Below are 16,614 nucleotides of genomic sequence, written 5' to 3' on the forward strand. Positions count from 1 at the left end.
TAAGGACTTCGCTCAACCATCTAACGAAGAACCTAGTTCTAGTATAGTAAACCCAATCCTCCCAGCCAATAATTTTGAACTTAAATCGTCCCTGTTGCAACTAGTGCAACAGAGACAATTCGCGGGTCTCGCTACCGAGAACCCAAACCAACATTTCAAAATATTTCTTCAATTAGCAGATACTTTTAAAACCAATGGAGTTTCTCCTGAGGAAATACGTTTAAGATTATTTCCTTTCTCCCTCAGAGATAAAGCTCTCTCATGGTTAGATTCCCTTCCACCCAATTCCATTACGACTTGGGATAACCTTAGAAGAGTTTTTCTTGCTAGATATTTTCCCCCAAGTAAGACCGCCGTTCTTCGAAACCATATAACTAGATTTACCCAAAACCAAGGAGAATCGCTGTTCGAAGCTTGGGAGAGATATAAAGAGTTGTTACGAGCATGCCCATATCATGGCTTAGAAAATTGGTTAATCATTCAAACCTTCTATAATGGACTTCATTACAACACAAAGATGACCATCGACGCTGCCGCAGGCGGTGCTCTGATGAACAAACCTTACCCTGAAGCTAGTGCCCTCATCGAAGACATGGCTCAAAACCATCAATCATGGGGAGTCGAACGAGCGACAGTTGAGAAGAAGGAAGCCCAGGGAGGAGTGCATGAACTAAGCTCTATAGACATGATGCAAGCTAAAATGGACGCATTAGTCCTTAAGGTCGAGCATATGTGCATAAACCCGAATACTATAGCCGCAGTTTCGTCGGATTGTGAGATATGTGGAACCCAAGGACACCAATCCGCAGAATGCAGTCTATTAAACGAAACCCACTCCGAGCAAGTGAACTACACCCAAGGGAACCCATATTCGAATACCTATAACCCTGGATGGAGGAATCACCCTAACTTCTCCTATAAAAACAATAACCCTATTCAAAATAATGCACCTCCGAGACCTAGTTATCAAGCCCCTAGATCAAATCAACCTATGCAACCTGTACCACCAAAGCCGAGCCTTGAGAAAATTATGGAAAATTTTATCACCGCTCAAACCCAACAAAACAAGGAGTTCATGAACCAAAACATTCATGTTAACAAATTGATTACTCAGTTAGGAACCAAGGTTGACCAAATAGTTACTCATACCAAGATGCTTGAAACCCAGATCTCTCAGGTAGCTTTAAACCAAGCCCCTCGGACTACACCTGGAGGACAATTCCCTGGACAACCTCAACAAAATCCGAGAGGACAAGCCAATGCCATTACCCTACAAAGTGGGAACGCTTATGATGAGCCACCAAACCCAAGATTAAGTGAACCCGAAACTTCTAAGGAATGTACCAAACCCCCGGACAAAGTAAAGGAACCAGAGGAATCTGAAAACCAGGAAGGTCGAGAGAAAGGAGAAGAACCTAAAGATAAAATTTACGTACCGCCCCCACCATATAAACCACCTATACCATAACCCCAAAGACTCAAACAAACCCAAATCAATAAACAGTATCAAAAATTTATTAAAGTTATAGAAAAACTTCATGTAGAAATCCCTTTCACAGAAGCCATCACCCAAATACCTTCTTACGCAAAGTTTCTGAAAGACATCCTTACCAACAAACGTAGACTTGACGATCCGAGGCCTTTGGAATGTAATGCAATTTCCGAGGACAAATTAACAAAGAAAGATAAAGATCCTGGAAATTTCTCCATTCCTTGCCTTTTGGGTAATCATGTCATCGAAAAAGCTTTTCTAGACTTAGGATCTAGTGTGAGTTTAATGCCTTTAGCGGTTTGTGAGAGGTTAAACTTAGGAGAATTACAACCCACTAAGATGTCACTTCAGTTAGCCGATAGATCTGTCAAATATTCGATAGGCATTTTAGAAGATGTTCCTGTTAAGATAGGTCAGCTGTTTATCCCTACTGATTTTGTCATCATGGACATCAAAGAGGACAATGATATACCAATTCTTCTAGGTAGACCATTCTTACCAACTGCAGGAGCCATAATAGATGTCAAGAAAGGAAAGTTGACATTTGAGGTAGGTGACGAGAAAATAGAATTTATACTTTCGAAATTTCTTATGGCACCTGTGATGGGAGACTCGTGTTATGCCTTAGATATCATTGATGAATGTGTTAGAGAATTAGAACAAAAAGAAATTATAAAAACAATCAAGTTACCATCAACCCCCATAAAGGAAGATGATGACTTTAAAGAACCTTACATCGATGATAACCTTTACGAATGTTTATCCCTTACTCCAGATCCTATGCCATGCCCTAAGAAACCAACCTTAGAACTTAAGGAACTGCCTAAGAACCTGAGATATGAGTTCCTCGATGAAAAGATGAACCGTCCAGTTATAGTTAGTGCTACCTTGAGCCAAGAGGAGACGAACCAACTTTTAGACTTTTTACGAAGATATCCCTCAGCCTTAGGATATAATATCTCTGACCTGAAAGGTATAAGCCCATCCGTATGCATGCATCAGATTTCGCTCGAAGAAGATTCAAAACCCTCTAGGGAGCATCAGAGAAGAATAAACCCTATAATGAGTGATGTTGTTAAGAAGGAAGTTCTTAAGTTGCTTGAGGCAGGTATAATCTACCAGATCTCGGATAGTAAGTGGGTGAGCCCTGTGCATGTAGTACCTAAAAAGGGAGGCATCACAGTCGTGCAAAATGATAAAGGCGAACATGTAGCAAAACGTTTAGAAGGAGGATGGCGGATGTGTATAGATTATAGAAAATTAAATAAAGCAACTAGGAAGGATCATTTCCCTCTACCATTTATAGACCAGATGTTGGAGCGTCTAGCCAGACACTCTTACTTCTGCTATCTAGATGGATACTCTGGATTCTTCCAAATACCTATTCACCCCGAAGATCAAGAAAAAACTACCTTTACATGCCCCTATGGAACTTTTGCCTACAGACGAATGCCTTTCGGCCTCTGTAACGCCCCAGCTACTTTCCAACGCTACATGATGTCAATCTTTGCAGATTACCTAGATGGTATCATGGAAGTGTTTATGGATGATTTCTCGGTTTGCGGATTCGATTTCCACAATTGTCTTGCTAACCTTGAGAAAATTCTGGAGAGATGCGTGGAGGTGAACCTCGTGCTAAATTGGGAAAAATGTCATTTCATGGTGACCGAAGGAATAGTTTTAGGACATATAGTTTCTGAAAAAGGTATAGAGGTAGATAAAGCTAAAATAGAAGTTATAGAAAACCTAAAACCACCAAAAACAATCAGAGAAGTCCGAAGCTTTCTTGGACACGCTGGATTCTACCGGCGTTTTATTAAGGACTTCTCCAAAATAACTAAACCGTTAACCAGACTTTTAATGAAAGATGCTGAATTCATTTTCGATGAAAAATGTAATGACGCATTTAATCTCTTAAAGCAAGCATTAATCTCTGCACCTATTATGAAACCGCCCGATTGGTCGGAACCTTTTGAGATAATGTGCGATGCTAGTGATTATGCGGTTGGAGCCGTTCTAGGAAAAAGGAAAGATAAAAAATTACATGCCATTTATTATGCCAGTAGAACCCTAGATGCTGCCCAACTTAACTACACAACAACTGAAAAAGAATTACTCGCTGTAGTTTTCGCTATAGACAAATTTAGATCTTATCTAGTAGGAGCAAAAATTATTGTTTACACCGATCATGCTGCCATTCGTTACCTATTAAGTAAAAAAGATGCCAAGCCCAGGTTACTCCGATGGATTCTATTACTACAAGAGTTTGATTTAGACATAAGAGATAAAAAAGGCACTGAAAATGTAGTAGCCGATCACCTTTCTAGGCTAGAACATCTAAAACATGAACTAGTACCTATAAATGATGATTTCGCCTATGATAAACTGATCGCTAAAGTAGAAACCATTGAAGACAATAACCTAGATCCTTATGAGCACCCCCAAAATTCCTTAGCAATAAATAACGTACCCTGGTATGCAGATCTTGACTACCACCACAAGAAGAAATTCTTCCACGATGCGAGAAACTTCTATTGGGACGAACCACTCCTTTTCAAAAGGGGTAAATATGGCATTTTTCGCCGTTGCGTTCCAGAGGAAGAGGTAAATAATATTATCGAGCATTGTCATTCTGCACCTTATGGTGGACATGCGAGCACCTCTAAGACATACGCCAAGATTCTTCAAGCTAGCCTATTCTGGCCTACCATGTGGCGTGATGTCTATGCTTTCATTGTCAAATGTGATAGATGCCAACGCACTGGAAACATTTCAAGACGCGATGAAATGCCTCTAAGAAATATTCAGGAAGTAGAACTCTTTAGAGAGCTTCTATATTTGCAAGGAAGCCTCACAAATAGGAAAATTAATTCGGTTCCGTTTATGCTCACCCATATGATTTTAACTCTGAATAAGGCGGGACCGATTTCTTTTGATGGATTGATTACGTCTATTGCTCGGGCACTTAACCTGAACAATGAGATGGCTACCCTAGACCCCTTACCTCCTCGCACAATTAACTTAAAATTTCTGAGAGACATGAAATTGTGTCGCTCAAGGAGAGAAGGAGGTTATACACTTATGGTTCATGGTGTAGCCATCCCATCTGTTATTCTACCTTGCACTAGACGTACAGATATACGTGATGAGAGGAATTAGACCTACGATTTAGATGCTCCACCTGTTTTGGGTCCTCTTCCTCCTAACATTCCTGATGAGGTGGGACCAGACACTGATGATGAATATGATCGGAGAGAGAGATCTCCCGTACCACATGTGTCCCCCCATCATCCTTCACCATCACACACCGCACCATCTTCTTCTTCTGTAGGTACCACTCATGGCTTCTATATTACAGAGGAGATGTGGCGAGACCACATGGCTAGAGAGCAGAGGCGCGATGACCTACTGTCTACCATCCAACAATAAATGGCGGACAACATGAGCTTTATGCAAGAGTCGCAGTGGAGAACAGACAGGTCCTACGACACTGTTCTACAGTCCCTGCAAGTGATTACAGATACACAAGCCCGTCAACAATAATACAACCAGAGACACATGACACTAATTGAAGCCACCTAAGGTTCCATTATTGGTAACCTTCGAGAGGTGAGGACCGCTCAGGATGCCCTGCAGGCGAGGATGGATCAGAGAGACCGTCGTCGTACCCGTTCCCGTCGTCCACCTCAGGATGGCGAGGGCACTAGTGGTCAGCAATAGGTTGCCAGGTAACTCTTCCCTTATCTTATTTCGAAACATTGGGGACAATGTTCGATTTAAGTGTGGGAGGAGCATTTATCGTTTTCCTTTTATTTTCAGTTTATTTGTTGTTTTTAGACTGTTTATTTCCTTTTAGTTGTTTAATTTCCCTTTCAGTTGTTTATTTTTCTTTTTAGTATAATGCATGAGTCTGACGAGTCACCAAATATAGTAGATCCTTAGTACAATCCTACCTCCCCATACCTTTAGCCCCACCAAAAAAATTTTTGCAAAAAGAAAATAGTGTTATTTCGGAAGTTTTCAGCTTTTAAGGACATGTTTTGAGTAAGGATGCGGTGACTTGGGAGAACTTTACGAAACATCAGTATCTATTTTAGCACCATAAGCTTCGTAAATATAGGAATCATTCCCGAAACCCCATATACCATGGCCTTAATCATCATTTCTGTATAAGTCCTTAGTAGTTTATCTCAGCAGTCAGCTCCGGCCTACGCATCCTCTACGTAGGGGACCGATGCAAATAAGTGAATGATCCAGAAAAACAAAAAAATAAAAGAAAGCAAAAAGGCAACTCCGGTATAGGTGACCCTCACAAAGTCATTTAAACCAAAGAATTGTAAAAAAATTCTACAAAAAGAAAAAGAAAAAGAAAAGCAGTACTCACTGTTAGTTGGTTCAGAGGTATCTGGCACTGAACTCGGTAGGGCGGATTACGATCCGATCCCCCACAACTACAGTTGGGTCCAGAAAAGGATTTACACATATTTATGTGCCAGAAATCCCATGCTCTGATCATAATCACTAACAGGCAACTCTACTATGAAGTATGTACGGATAACGGGCTTAATGTGATTGCGCCTGAATGAAAAGGACACAAAAGAGATGAAGAGGCAGGCCTAGGTATTGTGGGATAATATGGGTTGGTTAATATAGGAATGAAGTTTATGTCCGGATTAGTGTTATCACGATACCCTTAGTTCACTCAGTTAGTACCTATCACTGCATCCCGACTTGAACTTAGAATTTTCACCTGAAGCACTCGTTTACACCAGTTTTTCTTTTATGAGTTTTATAATGTTTTGCTTGAGGACAAGCAAAGGTTTAAGTGTGGGAGAGTTTGATCACACTAAAATTTACGTATTTTCGACTCCGATTTCGCATGCATTCTAGTTATTTTATTATCGTTTTGTTGTGTTATTACTATGTTTTCCTTTGTTTTCAGGTTTTTACCTTAATAGGAGCCCCGATCGAGAAAAGGAGCGAAAAAGAGCGAAAAACCCTAAAAATCAGCATTTTGCTCTTATGGCCTACCCAATGGCGGGCGCCACAGTCCAAGCCATGACGTGTCCAATTCAAACTTCCATCAACTCCCACGTTTTCCCACCACTTCCACTAAGGCGCCCCACTTTTTGCTTGTGGCGGGCGCCATGGCCTTGTGGCGGGCGCCACAAGAGGAAAATGGTTTCCTCTATTTTCAAGTTGAAGGGCATCCAAGTAAATTCCACCTTTTTTATTTGCTTATAAATAGAAACGCGAATTCAGTTTTACAATCACCCAAACTTAGAGCAGACGAAGATCCGAACGTTGGAACAAGGCGAAATCAGAAGCAACTTTGTTTCACTTAGGCATATATTCAGTTTTATAAAGTGGTAATCGCTTCGCATTGGAGTGTTACCACAATTGTGTAATTGAGTCTGTGATAGAGTCTGTACTCGAGTTTGGAGCACTTTGGAAGGAAGTTAATCCTGCCGCCATTTTCTTTTTCGCATTGCAATTTACTCAGCCCTCCGATTGGAGCAGGTTTTTATTACTCGCCTTTACTTTATTTATTTCCCGCACTCGCCTTTACTTTATTTATTTCCCGCACTCGCCTTTACTTTATTTATTTCCCGCACTCGCTTTTACTTTATTTATTTTCCGCACTCGCTTTAAATTATTTATTTCCCGCACTCGCACTACTTTCATTTATTTTCCGCACTCGCTTTAAATTATTTACTTTCCGCACTCGCACTACTTTTATTTATTTTAATGCACTTTTACTTTACCATGTCTAGCTAAATTTATAAGGCTAGAATGTAAGGATCGTAATTAAACCAGTAATCCGTACAATTGTTCGTAGAAACACTTAAAGGGCTATTTTAACTTTCAAATTAAGTTTTCCCGCACTTCAATTCCGTTGGGTAAGATCGAAAGCCGTCCAACGTCTTTTTAAACTTAATTGTTTTCAACTATTTCAAAAACAGCGAAAGCGCTTTGTCTAGTTCATTAAGAGTTTTTAACATCAAGAAGAAAAGAGATTTTGAAACTATTTTCGGACGCATTTATAAGTTTAGAGTCTGGTTCGTGAGAACCTCTTTTGTTTAAGAAATCCAGGTTATAATACTTTTCAACTTAGTCAAGATACTATATTTCTTAAAAATAGGTTTACTACTCTAACGCAATGCGCGCCTTTTTATAAGTGACAATAAGAGAGTTTGATTAGGGAGTACAACTCAGTTCTGAATACGCGAAAGCGAAAGTTCCTGTTAAATTAGTTCTTTTCAAAGTAGGAAACATTATCCATAAGTAGTTCTATTAGCAAGTACTTGGATTATCATTTAATTATGTGAATTACATTCGACCCTGTCTTTATTAATTAAATTTATTTTAAAACTTTACTTTTTAATTGCACACTACAAAAACACCTATTTTAATTGCCTTTGATAAACACCATAATAATAGATAACGATAGATTGACACTTGGTCTTTGTGGTTCGATAATCTTTTATATTACTCTGACGCGTTCGTACACTTGCGAACATCAAGTTTAACAACGCATCATGCCTCAAGAGATTTCTATTAACCAGCTTGAAGGTGTTATTGCAAATGTTAACACAAGACATGGTTTGGGATTCACGGATCTAGACTTGACACCTGAGGGTCGCAATCACAATAGAGCTCTGCATATCACGATGGAATGCAAAGGTGTCGTTTTGTCGCATGTTTTGGTTGATACCGGTTCTTCTTTGAATGTGCTGCCCAAAAAGGCTCTGAGTAAGCTTGATGCCGAAGGGGTTGTTCTCACACCAAGTGATCTTGTTGTCCGTGCTTTTGATGGATCCAAGCGATCAGTTTTTGGCGAAGTCACGTTGCCTGTGAAGATCGCCCCGGAAGTGTTTAATATTGTCTTCTATGTGATGGATATTCAACCAACATATAGTTGTCTGTTGGGGCGTCCCTGGATACATGGGGCTGGAGCAGTTTCTTCGACTCTCCATCAAAAGCTAAAATATGTGTGGGATGGTCAAGTTGTGACTGTAAGAACAAAAATAGTTCTACAATAGATTCCATGATTTTGATGATAACAAAGGATGAAACCAAAAATGGCACCCTAACGAAAAGTTTCTAAGTGTGCAGGGTTCTAAAGAAAGAAGAAATAAATTTGATGATGTCATCAGATGCACAACAAGATCAGATACAAATTATCAAGTATCAGAAGCATCTAAAGTGGAATCTCGTTTCAAGAAGCTCTGACTCTGGACAAAACTGCAAAGTATCAGAAGCATCTGAACATGAAGTAAAGTCTAGAAGCTCTGACTCTGAACAAATGCCTTCTGTAAATTCTGAAGTTATCAGCGCCATCTGAACTTTCAAGAGATAACATCAGAAGCCAGTTTCTCCAGATACACAAAGACTCTAATCAGAATTGTTAATCATGATGAAGTAACGTTTAAGCCAAGTTAAAGTTCTGCAAATGGATTTCCTCAATTAGAAAGAGACGTTAATCTCCACTTCCAAGAGAGAAGATACTAATTGTGGTAAGTAGTCACTTCTAAGAGAAAAAGTCTACTGCAGAAGCTATTAATGGAATGGCGTAACTACATCTCAATATCCAACAGATTCAACGCTACTTCAACTCTACTTCAACTCCTATAAATAGAGAAAAAATCAACATTCAGTAACAAGAAATCACTAGCCAAAACTATACTGAAATTATATCACGCTCAAGAAAAACATCTTTGTTCTTCAAAGATTTTCACTAAGCTTTTGCTTATCAAGTGAAAAATTTGTTCTTAAGTTTGTAATATTTGCTTTCTTAGAAGCACTCTAGATTACACATCTTGTATCTTATTTTTATTTGATTTCCTCAAGTGACTCTTTGTAGTCTGTAGACTTGAGAGGACTAAGAGATTTTCTTCTCTCTTAGGGGTTGTTTGTAATCTTTCAAGATTAGTGGATTAAGTCCTTGTTGAAGGCGAAATCACCTTGGCCGGGTGGACTGGAGTAGCTTTGTGTTATAAGCGAACCAGTATAAAATCATTGTGTGATTTCATTTTTGCAAAAACGCTTATTTTTCAAACAATTCAAACCCCCCTTTCTTGTTTTTCTCACCTTCAGTGACCGTGTGTGGCGAAGAGGACATCTTTGTGAGCCATTTATCCTCATTCAAATATGTGGATATGTATGGCGAAATTCATGAAACTCTATGTCAAGCTTTTGAGACTGTCAGTATTGAGAAGGTGGCTTTTGTTGAACAAAAGAAGTCAGGTACCTCGATTGCATCCTATAAGCAAGCTCTGGAGGTCATTCATTCAGGTAACGCGAAAGGCTGGGGCAAGGTGATTGATGTGCCCGTAAAAGAAGACATGTTTGGCATTGGTTATCAGCCTTTTCAATCATCAGAGCAGGGTGTCCAGAATCAGAAAAGGCCGTGTACTTTCGCTAGTGCTGGATTGACGAATCACGGGGATGTATTTGCAACAGACAATGAAGATGGTGACAGTGATTGTGATATGGATAATTGGGTGCGCCCGTGTGCTCCAGGGGAGAAGATCAACAACTGGACTGTTGAAGAAATAGTCCAAGTTACTCTTCAGACAGAGTAATTTTCTTCTGTTTTTTTCATTTTGCATGAAAGCCATACGCTCTACCCAAGGCGTAGTGGTTCATTGTAGGGCCACATCATGTTTTGAATTTTCAATGATTATCATCAATAAAGGACGTTTTGCAATCAAATTTGTGTTCACTGTCTTTCTGTTTTTATTACTTTCATTTTCAAAACAATAAAAATGGCAATGTTTTTTTGTGACTTCCTTGAACTCTTTTCTAAAATAAAGCATGAAACATCGTTCGTGCAGAATTGATCTTGCGGATTCCATTAAAAACAGTTCTGTTATGGCTCAGTATGACTTTGATAATCCCATTTACCAAGCCGAAGAGGAGAGTGAAGAAGATTGTGAACTCCCCAAAGAATTGGCCAGACTATTGAAACAGGAGGAAAGGGTCATTCAACCTCATCAGGAAGAGTTGGAAGTCATTAACCTTGGTACTGAGGACGCAAAGAAAGAGATCAAGATAGGGGCTGCTTTAGAGGAAAAGGTCAATAGAGGGCTGATTGAAATGCTGCAAGAATATGTGGATGTATTCGCATGGTCGTATCAAGATATGCCTGGTTTGGATACGGATATTGTGGTGCATAGACTACCTCTCAGAGAAGATTGTCCTTCGGTAAAGCAGAAGCTTCGCAGAACTAGTCCTGATATGGCTGTCAAGATCAAAGAGGAGGTTCAAAAACAGTTGGATGCGGGTTTTCTAGCAGTTACAAATTATCCCCCTTGGGTGGCCAACATCGTACCCGTGCCGAAGAAGGATGGTAAAGTCAGGATGTGTGTCGATTACCGAGATTTAAACAGAGCCAGTCCGAAAGATGACTTCCCATTACCTCACATTGATGTATTGGTCGATAACACTGCTCAGTCCTCGGTTTTCATTTTCATGGATGAATTTTCTGGCTATAATCAGATCAAGATGGCGCCAGAAGACATGGAGAAGACGACATTCATTACACCTTGGGGCACATTCTGTTATAAGGTAATGCCATTTGGGTTGAAGAACACCGGTGCTACCTACCAAAGAGCTATGACGACTCTCTTTCATGACATGATGCACAAAGAAATTGAAGTGTACGTGGATGATATGATTGCGAAGTCTCAGACAGAAGAGAACACTTGGTAAACTTGCAAAAGTTGTTTGAAAGGTTGAGAAAGTTCAAACTGAGGCTGAATCCAAACAAGTGTACATTTGGAGTGAGATCGGGAAAGCTGTTAGGATTCATTGTCAGTGAGAAAGGGATTGAGGTTGATCCAGCGAAAGTAAAAGCTATTCAAGAAATGCCCGAACCAAGAACGGAAAAGCAGGTTCGTGGGTTTTTAGGGAGGCTGAACTACATTGCACGATTCATATCTCACCTAACAGCTACGTGCGAACCGATATTTAAATTGCTAAGAAAATATCAAGAAATTAGGTGGAACAATGATTGTCAAAAAGCTTTTGATCAGATACAAGAATATTTGCAGAAACCTCCAATTCTTATACCTCCAGTTCCTGGGAGGCCTCTGATAATGTACCTTTCAGTAACAGAGAATTCGATGGGGTGTGTATTGGGACAGCATGACGAGTCTGGTCGAAAAGAGCATGCAATATACTACCTTAGCAAAAAGTTTACCGACTGTGAAACAAGATATTCGCTGCTCGAGAAAACTTGTTGCGCTTTGGCATGAGCTGCTCGCCGACTAAGACAATATATGTTGAACCATACTACCTTGTTGATTTCTAAGATGGACCCAGTAAAGTATATCTTTGAAAAGCCGGCTCTTACCGGACGAGTGGCTCGTTGGCAGATGATTTTGACAAAGTATGATATCCAGTACACGTCGCAAAAGGCCATCAAGGGTAGTATTCTGTCTGATTACCTTGCCGAGCAACCAATTGATGACTATCAGCCGATGATGTTTGAATTCCCCGATGAAGATATCATGTACTTAAAGATGAAAGATTGTGAAGAGCCTCTTGTCGAGGAAGGACCGGATCCCGATGACAAGTGGACACTGATGTTTGATGGGGCGGTAAATGTGAATGGAAATGGTGTTGGGGCAGTACTCATTAATCCTAAAGGTGCACACATACCTTTTTCCGCCAGATTGACTTTTGAAGTAACCAACAACGAAGCTGAGTACGAGGCCTGTATCATGGGGATTGAGGAAGCCATCGATCTAAGGATCAAAACTATGGACATTTATGGAGATTCTGCTCTAGTGATTAACCAAGTCAATGGAGACTGGAATAATTATCAGCCGCATTTGATTCCTTATAGAGATTACACCAGAAGGATCCTGACTTTCTTCAAGACAGTAAAGTTGTATCATGTACCCTGAGACGAAAATCAAATGGCTGATGCCTTAGCTACATTGTCTTCCATGATTAAAGTTCATTGGCGGAATCATGTGCCACACGTTGCTGTGAATCGACTCGAGAGGCCTGCGTATGTGTTTGCAGCCGAGTTTGTTATTGATGAGAAGCCGTGGTTTTATGATATTAAGAATTTCCTCAAAAGCCAAGAGTATCCTGAAGGAGCGTCAAAGAATGACAAGAAGACACTGAGAAGGCTAGCTGGAAGCTTTTACTTGAACAAGTATGATGTGTTGTACAAGAGGAACTTTGACATGGTTCTGCTCAGATGCGTGGTTAGACACGAAGCAGACATGTTAATGCAGGAAGTACACGAGGGATCTTTCGGTACCCATGCTGGTGGTCATGCAATGGCCAAGAAGTTGTTAAGAGCCGGTTATTACTGGATAACCATGGAATCTGATTGTTTCAAATACGCTCGAAAGTGCCACAAATGTCAGATCTATGCAGATAAAGTGCATGTACCACCAAACCCTCTGAATATTATGAATTCTCCTTGGCCATTCGCGATGTGGGGCATCGATATGATTGGAAAGATTGAACCTACTGCTTCTAATGGACATCGCTTCATCCTAGTCGCGATTGATTACTTTACTAAGTGGGTGGAAGCAGCTTCCTATGCCAATGTTACCAGACAAGTGGTTGCTCGATTCATTAAGAAAGAAATTATCTGTCGTTATGGGGTTCCTGAGAGAATCATCACTGATAATGGTTCGAATCTCAATAACAAGATGATGAAAGAGCTTTGCAAAGACTTTAAGATCGAACACCACAATTCTTCTCCTTACATACCAAAGATGAATGGTGCTATAGAGGCGGCAAACAAGAACATTAAGAAGATTGTGCAAAAGATGGTTGTAACGTACAAGGATTGGCATGAGATGTTGCCTTTCACTTTGCATGGGTATCGTACCTCAGTGCGTACGTCAACCGGGGCAACTCCGTTTTCACTTGTGTATGGCATGGAGGCAGTCTTTCCAGTAGAAGTTGAAATCCTTTCTTTGAGGGTGATGATGGATGTAAAACTCGACGAGGCTGAGTGGGTTCAAGCCAGGTTTGATGAGTTAAATTTAATTGAGGAAAATCGATTAGCGGTTGTGTGCCATGGACAACTATATCAGAGAAGGATGAAGAAGGCCTTTGATCAGAAAGTGTGTCCTCGAAGCTATCAGATAGGTGACTTAGTTTTGAAGAGGATCCTTCCTCCCTGTACAGATAATAGGGGCAAGTGGACTCCGAGTTATGAAGGTCCATATGTTGTTAAAAAGGTCTTTTCTGGTGGAGCCTTGATGCTTACAACTATGGATGGTGAAGATTTTCCGTCTCCTGTGAATTCAGATGTAGTCAAAAAATACTTCGCATAAACTGACCCGCTGGACAAAAAAAAGAAAAGAAAGTCCAGGCAAAAAAGGGCATCCCAGCGAACCAAGAGAAAAAAAGAAAAGAAAAAGGTTCGGGCAAAAGTTAGGGATAAAGAGTAAAAATAATATGTACACCCGGTAAGTTGAAAACCTGCAAAGGCGGCTTAGGCAAAAATGGGTATTCCGGTGGATTGAAAACCTGAAAAGGAGGTCCAGGCAAAAGAGGGATTAAAGCGAAGACTACAGTATGAGTTATTTGTACTTCTTCGCGTTTCAGTGTCTACCATCTTGAAGGATATGATCGGTCCAATCACTCTTCTCAGAAAGCAAAGAATTTGGGGGAAATTGAAGATCTATGAGTCATAACAGAATTGGAAAATAGTGGAATGTCGTGTTCACATTGCCAATAGGATAGTTTATTTTCTCTTTTGGCGCAATTACCTCTTCCTAGGAATTGCTTCCTGATGTATTTGCCTTTATAGGCCATTTTCAATCAATAAAAGTCGTTATTCAGTCAAATTGCTCTCTTGTTTTTTATTCTACTATTTTGTTTGCAAAAAACGTCCGAATTTTTGATAAACATTGCATCTAAAAACATGAAGGCTAGACAATGACGTGCGGAAAGATAAAACATCTGAAAATCATTTTGAATGTTGAGTACACTTGAGTATATTTTGTCCATACGATCCCCTGGGGCATGTATGTCCTGCCGTTTTGCAGGTTACTATCTTTGATTGATGGCTAAAGCAGATGAGCCAAAGTTTGTCCGAAGGAAGACCCTGTTGTTTCAACACTGTCCAGTCGTGTAAGAAGTTGGGTCGTTTAATTCGAGTTCATAATTTGCTTCCCCAGCATGGTCGAGAGGTCGGTGTTTTCCCAACAAGTGACTCCCCAGTTGAGTTGGTTTCTCTACCGTTCCGAGAATGTCAGATCAGCAAGTATCCTCAGCATGGATTGTTGTATGTCCCCACAGAGTCGGAAGATCGAACCAAAAATTGTGTGCTCAGTAAAGTGATCATTTGCTTTCCCAGCAGGAGTTTTCCTCCCTTTGCATCTTGCATGTAGTAATCATCATTTGCATTCGCATTCTCAAATCGCGTAGCATTTCCATTCAGTATGGAGCATTACGCCATGGAAAACTCAAACATATGCATACATGTATTAAACCAGATTGGATCATATCTCCAAAAGAGACGGATCATTTTTCAACATCAGTGTAGCACATTTGCAGCAGTTGCTCTTGGCAACATTCATAATCGATAATCCCAGTGAGATTTATTTTCTCACCAGTCCGTGAAAGGAAAGCTTGATTCTCTTCCGAGTTAGTCGCCAGTAAGTGTCTGCCTTATTTTGACATATGTAAATATCATCCTTGCGATACCGGTAAGTGTCGTGTTGATCCCCGTAAATGTCTGTGCTTTTCTTTGATGTCGGTGAACATCATCTTTCGATGTCGATAAACGTCGAATTCCAATCATTGGCCATCAATAAATGGCATGTCTCTCATGGTGTCTACAAAAATCGTTCTGTCAAACACCCGTGTGTGTCCTTCTTTTTTTTGGTTTCGGTAAACATCATTGTTCGATGTCGGTAAACATCAGCCGGTTGTTAACCATCGGTAAAAGGTTTTGTCGTTTAAACAACTGCGTGTTTTCGATATCTGTAAATATCGAGCATTTCATTTTCGCCATCGGTAAATGGTTTCGTTTCATAAATGTATTCTTTCCTTGGTGTCTGTAAACATCATTGTTCGATGTCGGTAAACATCGAGTTCCTTCCCAGTCATCGGTAAATGTCTGGTCTTGTTTCACTTGTAAACATCATTGTTCGATGTCGGTAAACATCAAGTTCCTTCCCAGTCATCGGTAAATGTTTGGTCTTGTTTCACTTGTAAACATCTTTGTTCGATGTCAGTAAACATCGAGTTCCTTCCCAGTCATCGGTAAATGTCTGGTCTTGTAGCGCTTTCCTTGATATCGGTAAATATCAAATTTGTTTTGAAGCCGCCATCGGTAAATGGCCTCGCTTTCTTTGATATCGGTAAATATCAAATTTGTTTTGAAGCCGCCATCGGTAAATGGCCTCGCTTTCTTTGATATCGGTAAATATCAAATTTGTTTTGAAGCCGCCATCGGTAAATGGCCTCGCTTTCTTTGATATCGATAAATATCAAATTTGTTTTGAAGCCGCCATCGGTAAATGGCCTCGCTTTCTTTGATATCGGTAAATATCAAATTTGTTTTGAAGCCGCCATCGGTAAATGACCTCGCTTTCTTTGATATCGGTAAATATCAATTTTGTTTTGAAGCCGCCATCGGTAAATGGCCCCGCTCTCCTTGATTCGTCACCTACAGAGTGAAAATTCTCCGGTTCTTTTGGTATTCAATCCCCGTTTACCTTGAAAGTCTGATAGCCACTGCTTTCAACCGTTCAGGTTTACAGTTGATTGAATAGGGGCAGCTGTAGTACCTCAAATTTGCCCTCCTCATTCATGCATTAATTTTAGATCATTTAACATTTCATATTGCATTTCATCATGTCCATCAGAATTAGCTCCAAGAGTTTGTCTTCCAAGAAGCTTGGATGTCATCCAAGTCACTTTGTGGGTTCTATCTGAATGATCAGTCAACACAAGGGAAGTTGTGCATCAACTAGGGTGTTTCTCAACACTCAAGGAAGTTTGCATTCGTCTGGGTATCAAAGTCAAAGTAGGGTTCCTCAAGGATTGAGATGCATTCTTGGTTTGAAGGTCTTATGGATGTTGTGTAGAGCTCATGGGAGCTAGGGTTTCATTTTCAGAAGTTTTCTTCAAAG

At 40.2% G+C, this 16,614-nt stretch overlaps 1 non-coding gene across 1 annotated transcript; it reads right to left on the bottom strand.

Annotated features, from left to right (window-relative positions):
• Positions 1 to 355: 355 nt before the first annotated feature.
• On the bottom strand, positions 356 to 462 carry LOC127099194 (small nucleolar RNA R71). The gene has a single exon (XR_007793732.1). It is a non-coding gene; the product is annotated as a small nucleolar RNA R71 (small nucleolar RNA).
• Positions 463 to 16,614: the final 16,152 nt, after the last annotated feature.

Source organism: Lathyrus oleraceus, chromosome 6, assembly GCF_024323335.1.
Source record: "Lathyrus oleraceus cultivar Zhongwan6 chromosome 6, CAAS_Psat_ZW6_1.0, whole genome shotgun sequence".
Classification (NCBI taxonomy): Eukaryota; Viridiplantae; Streptophyta; class Magnoliopsida; order Fabales; family Fabaceae; genus Lathyrus; species Lathyrus oleraceus.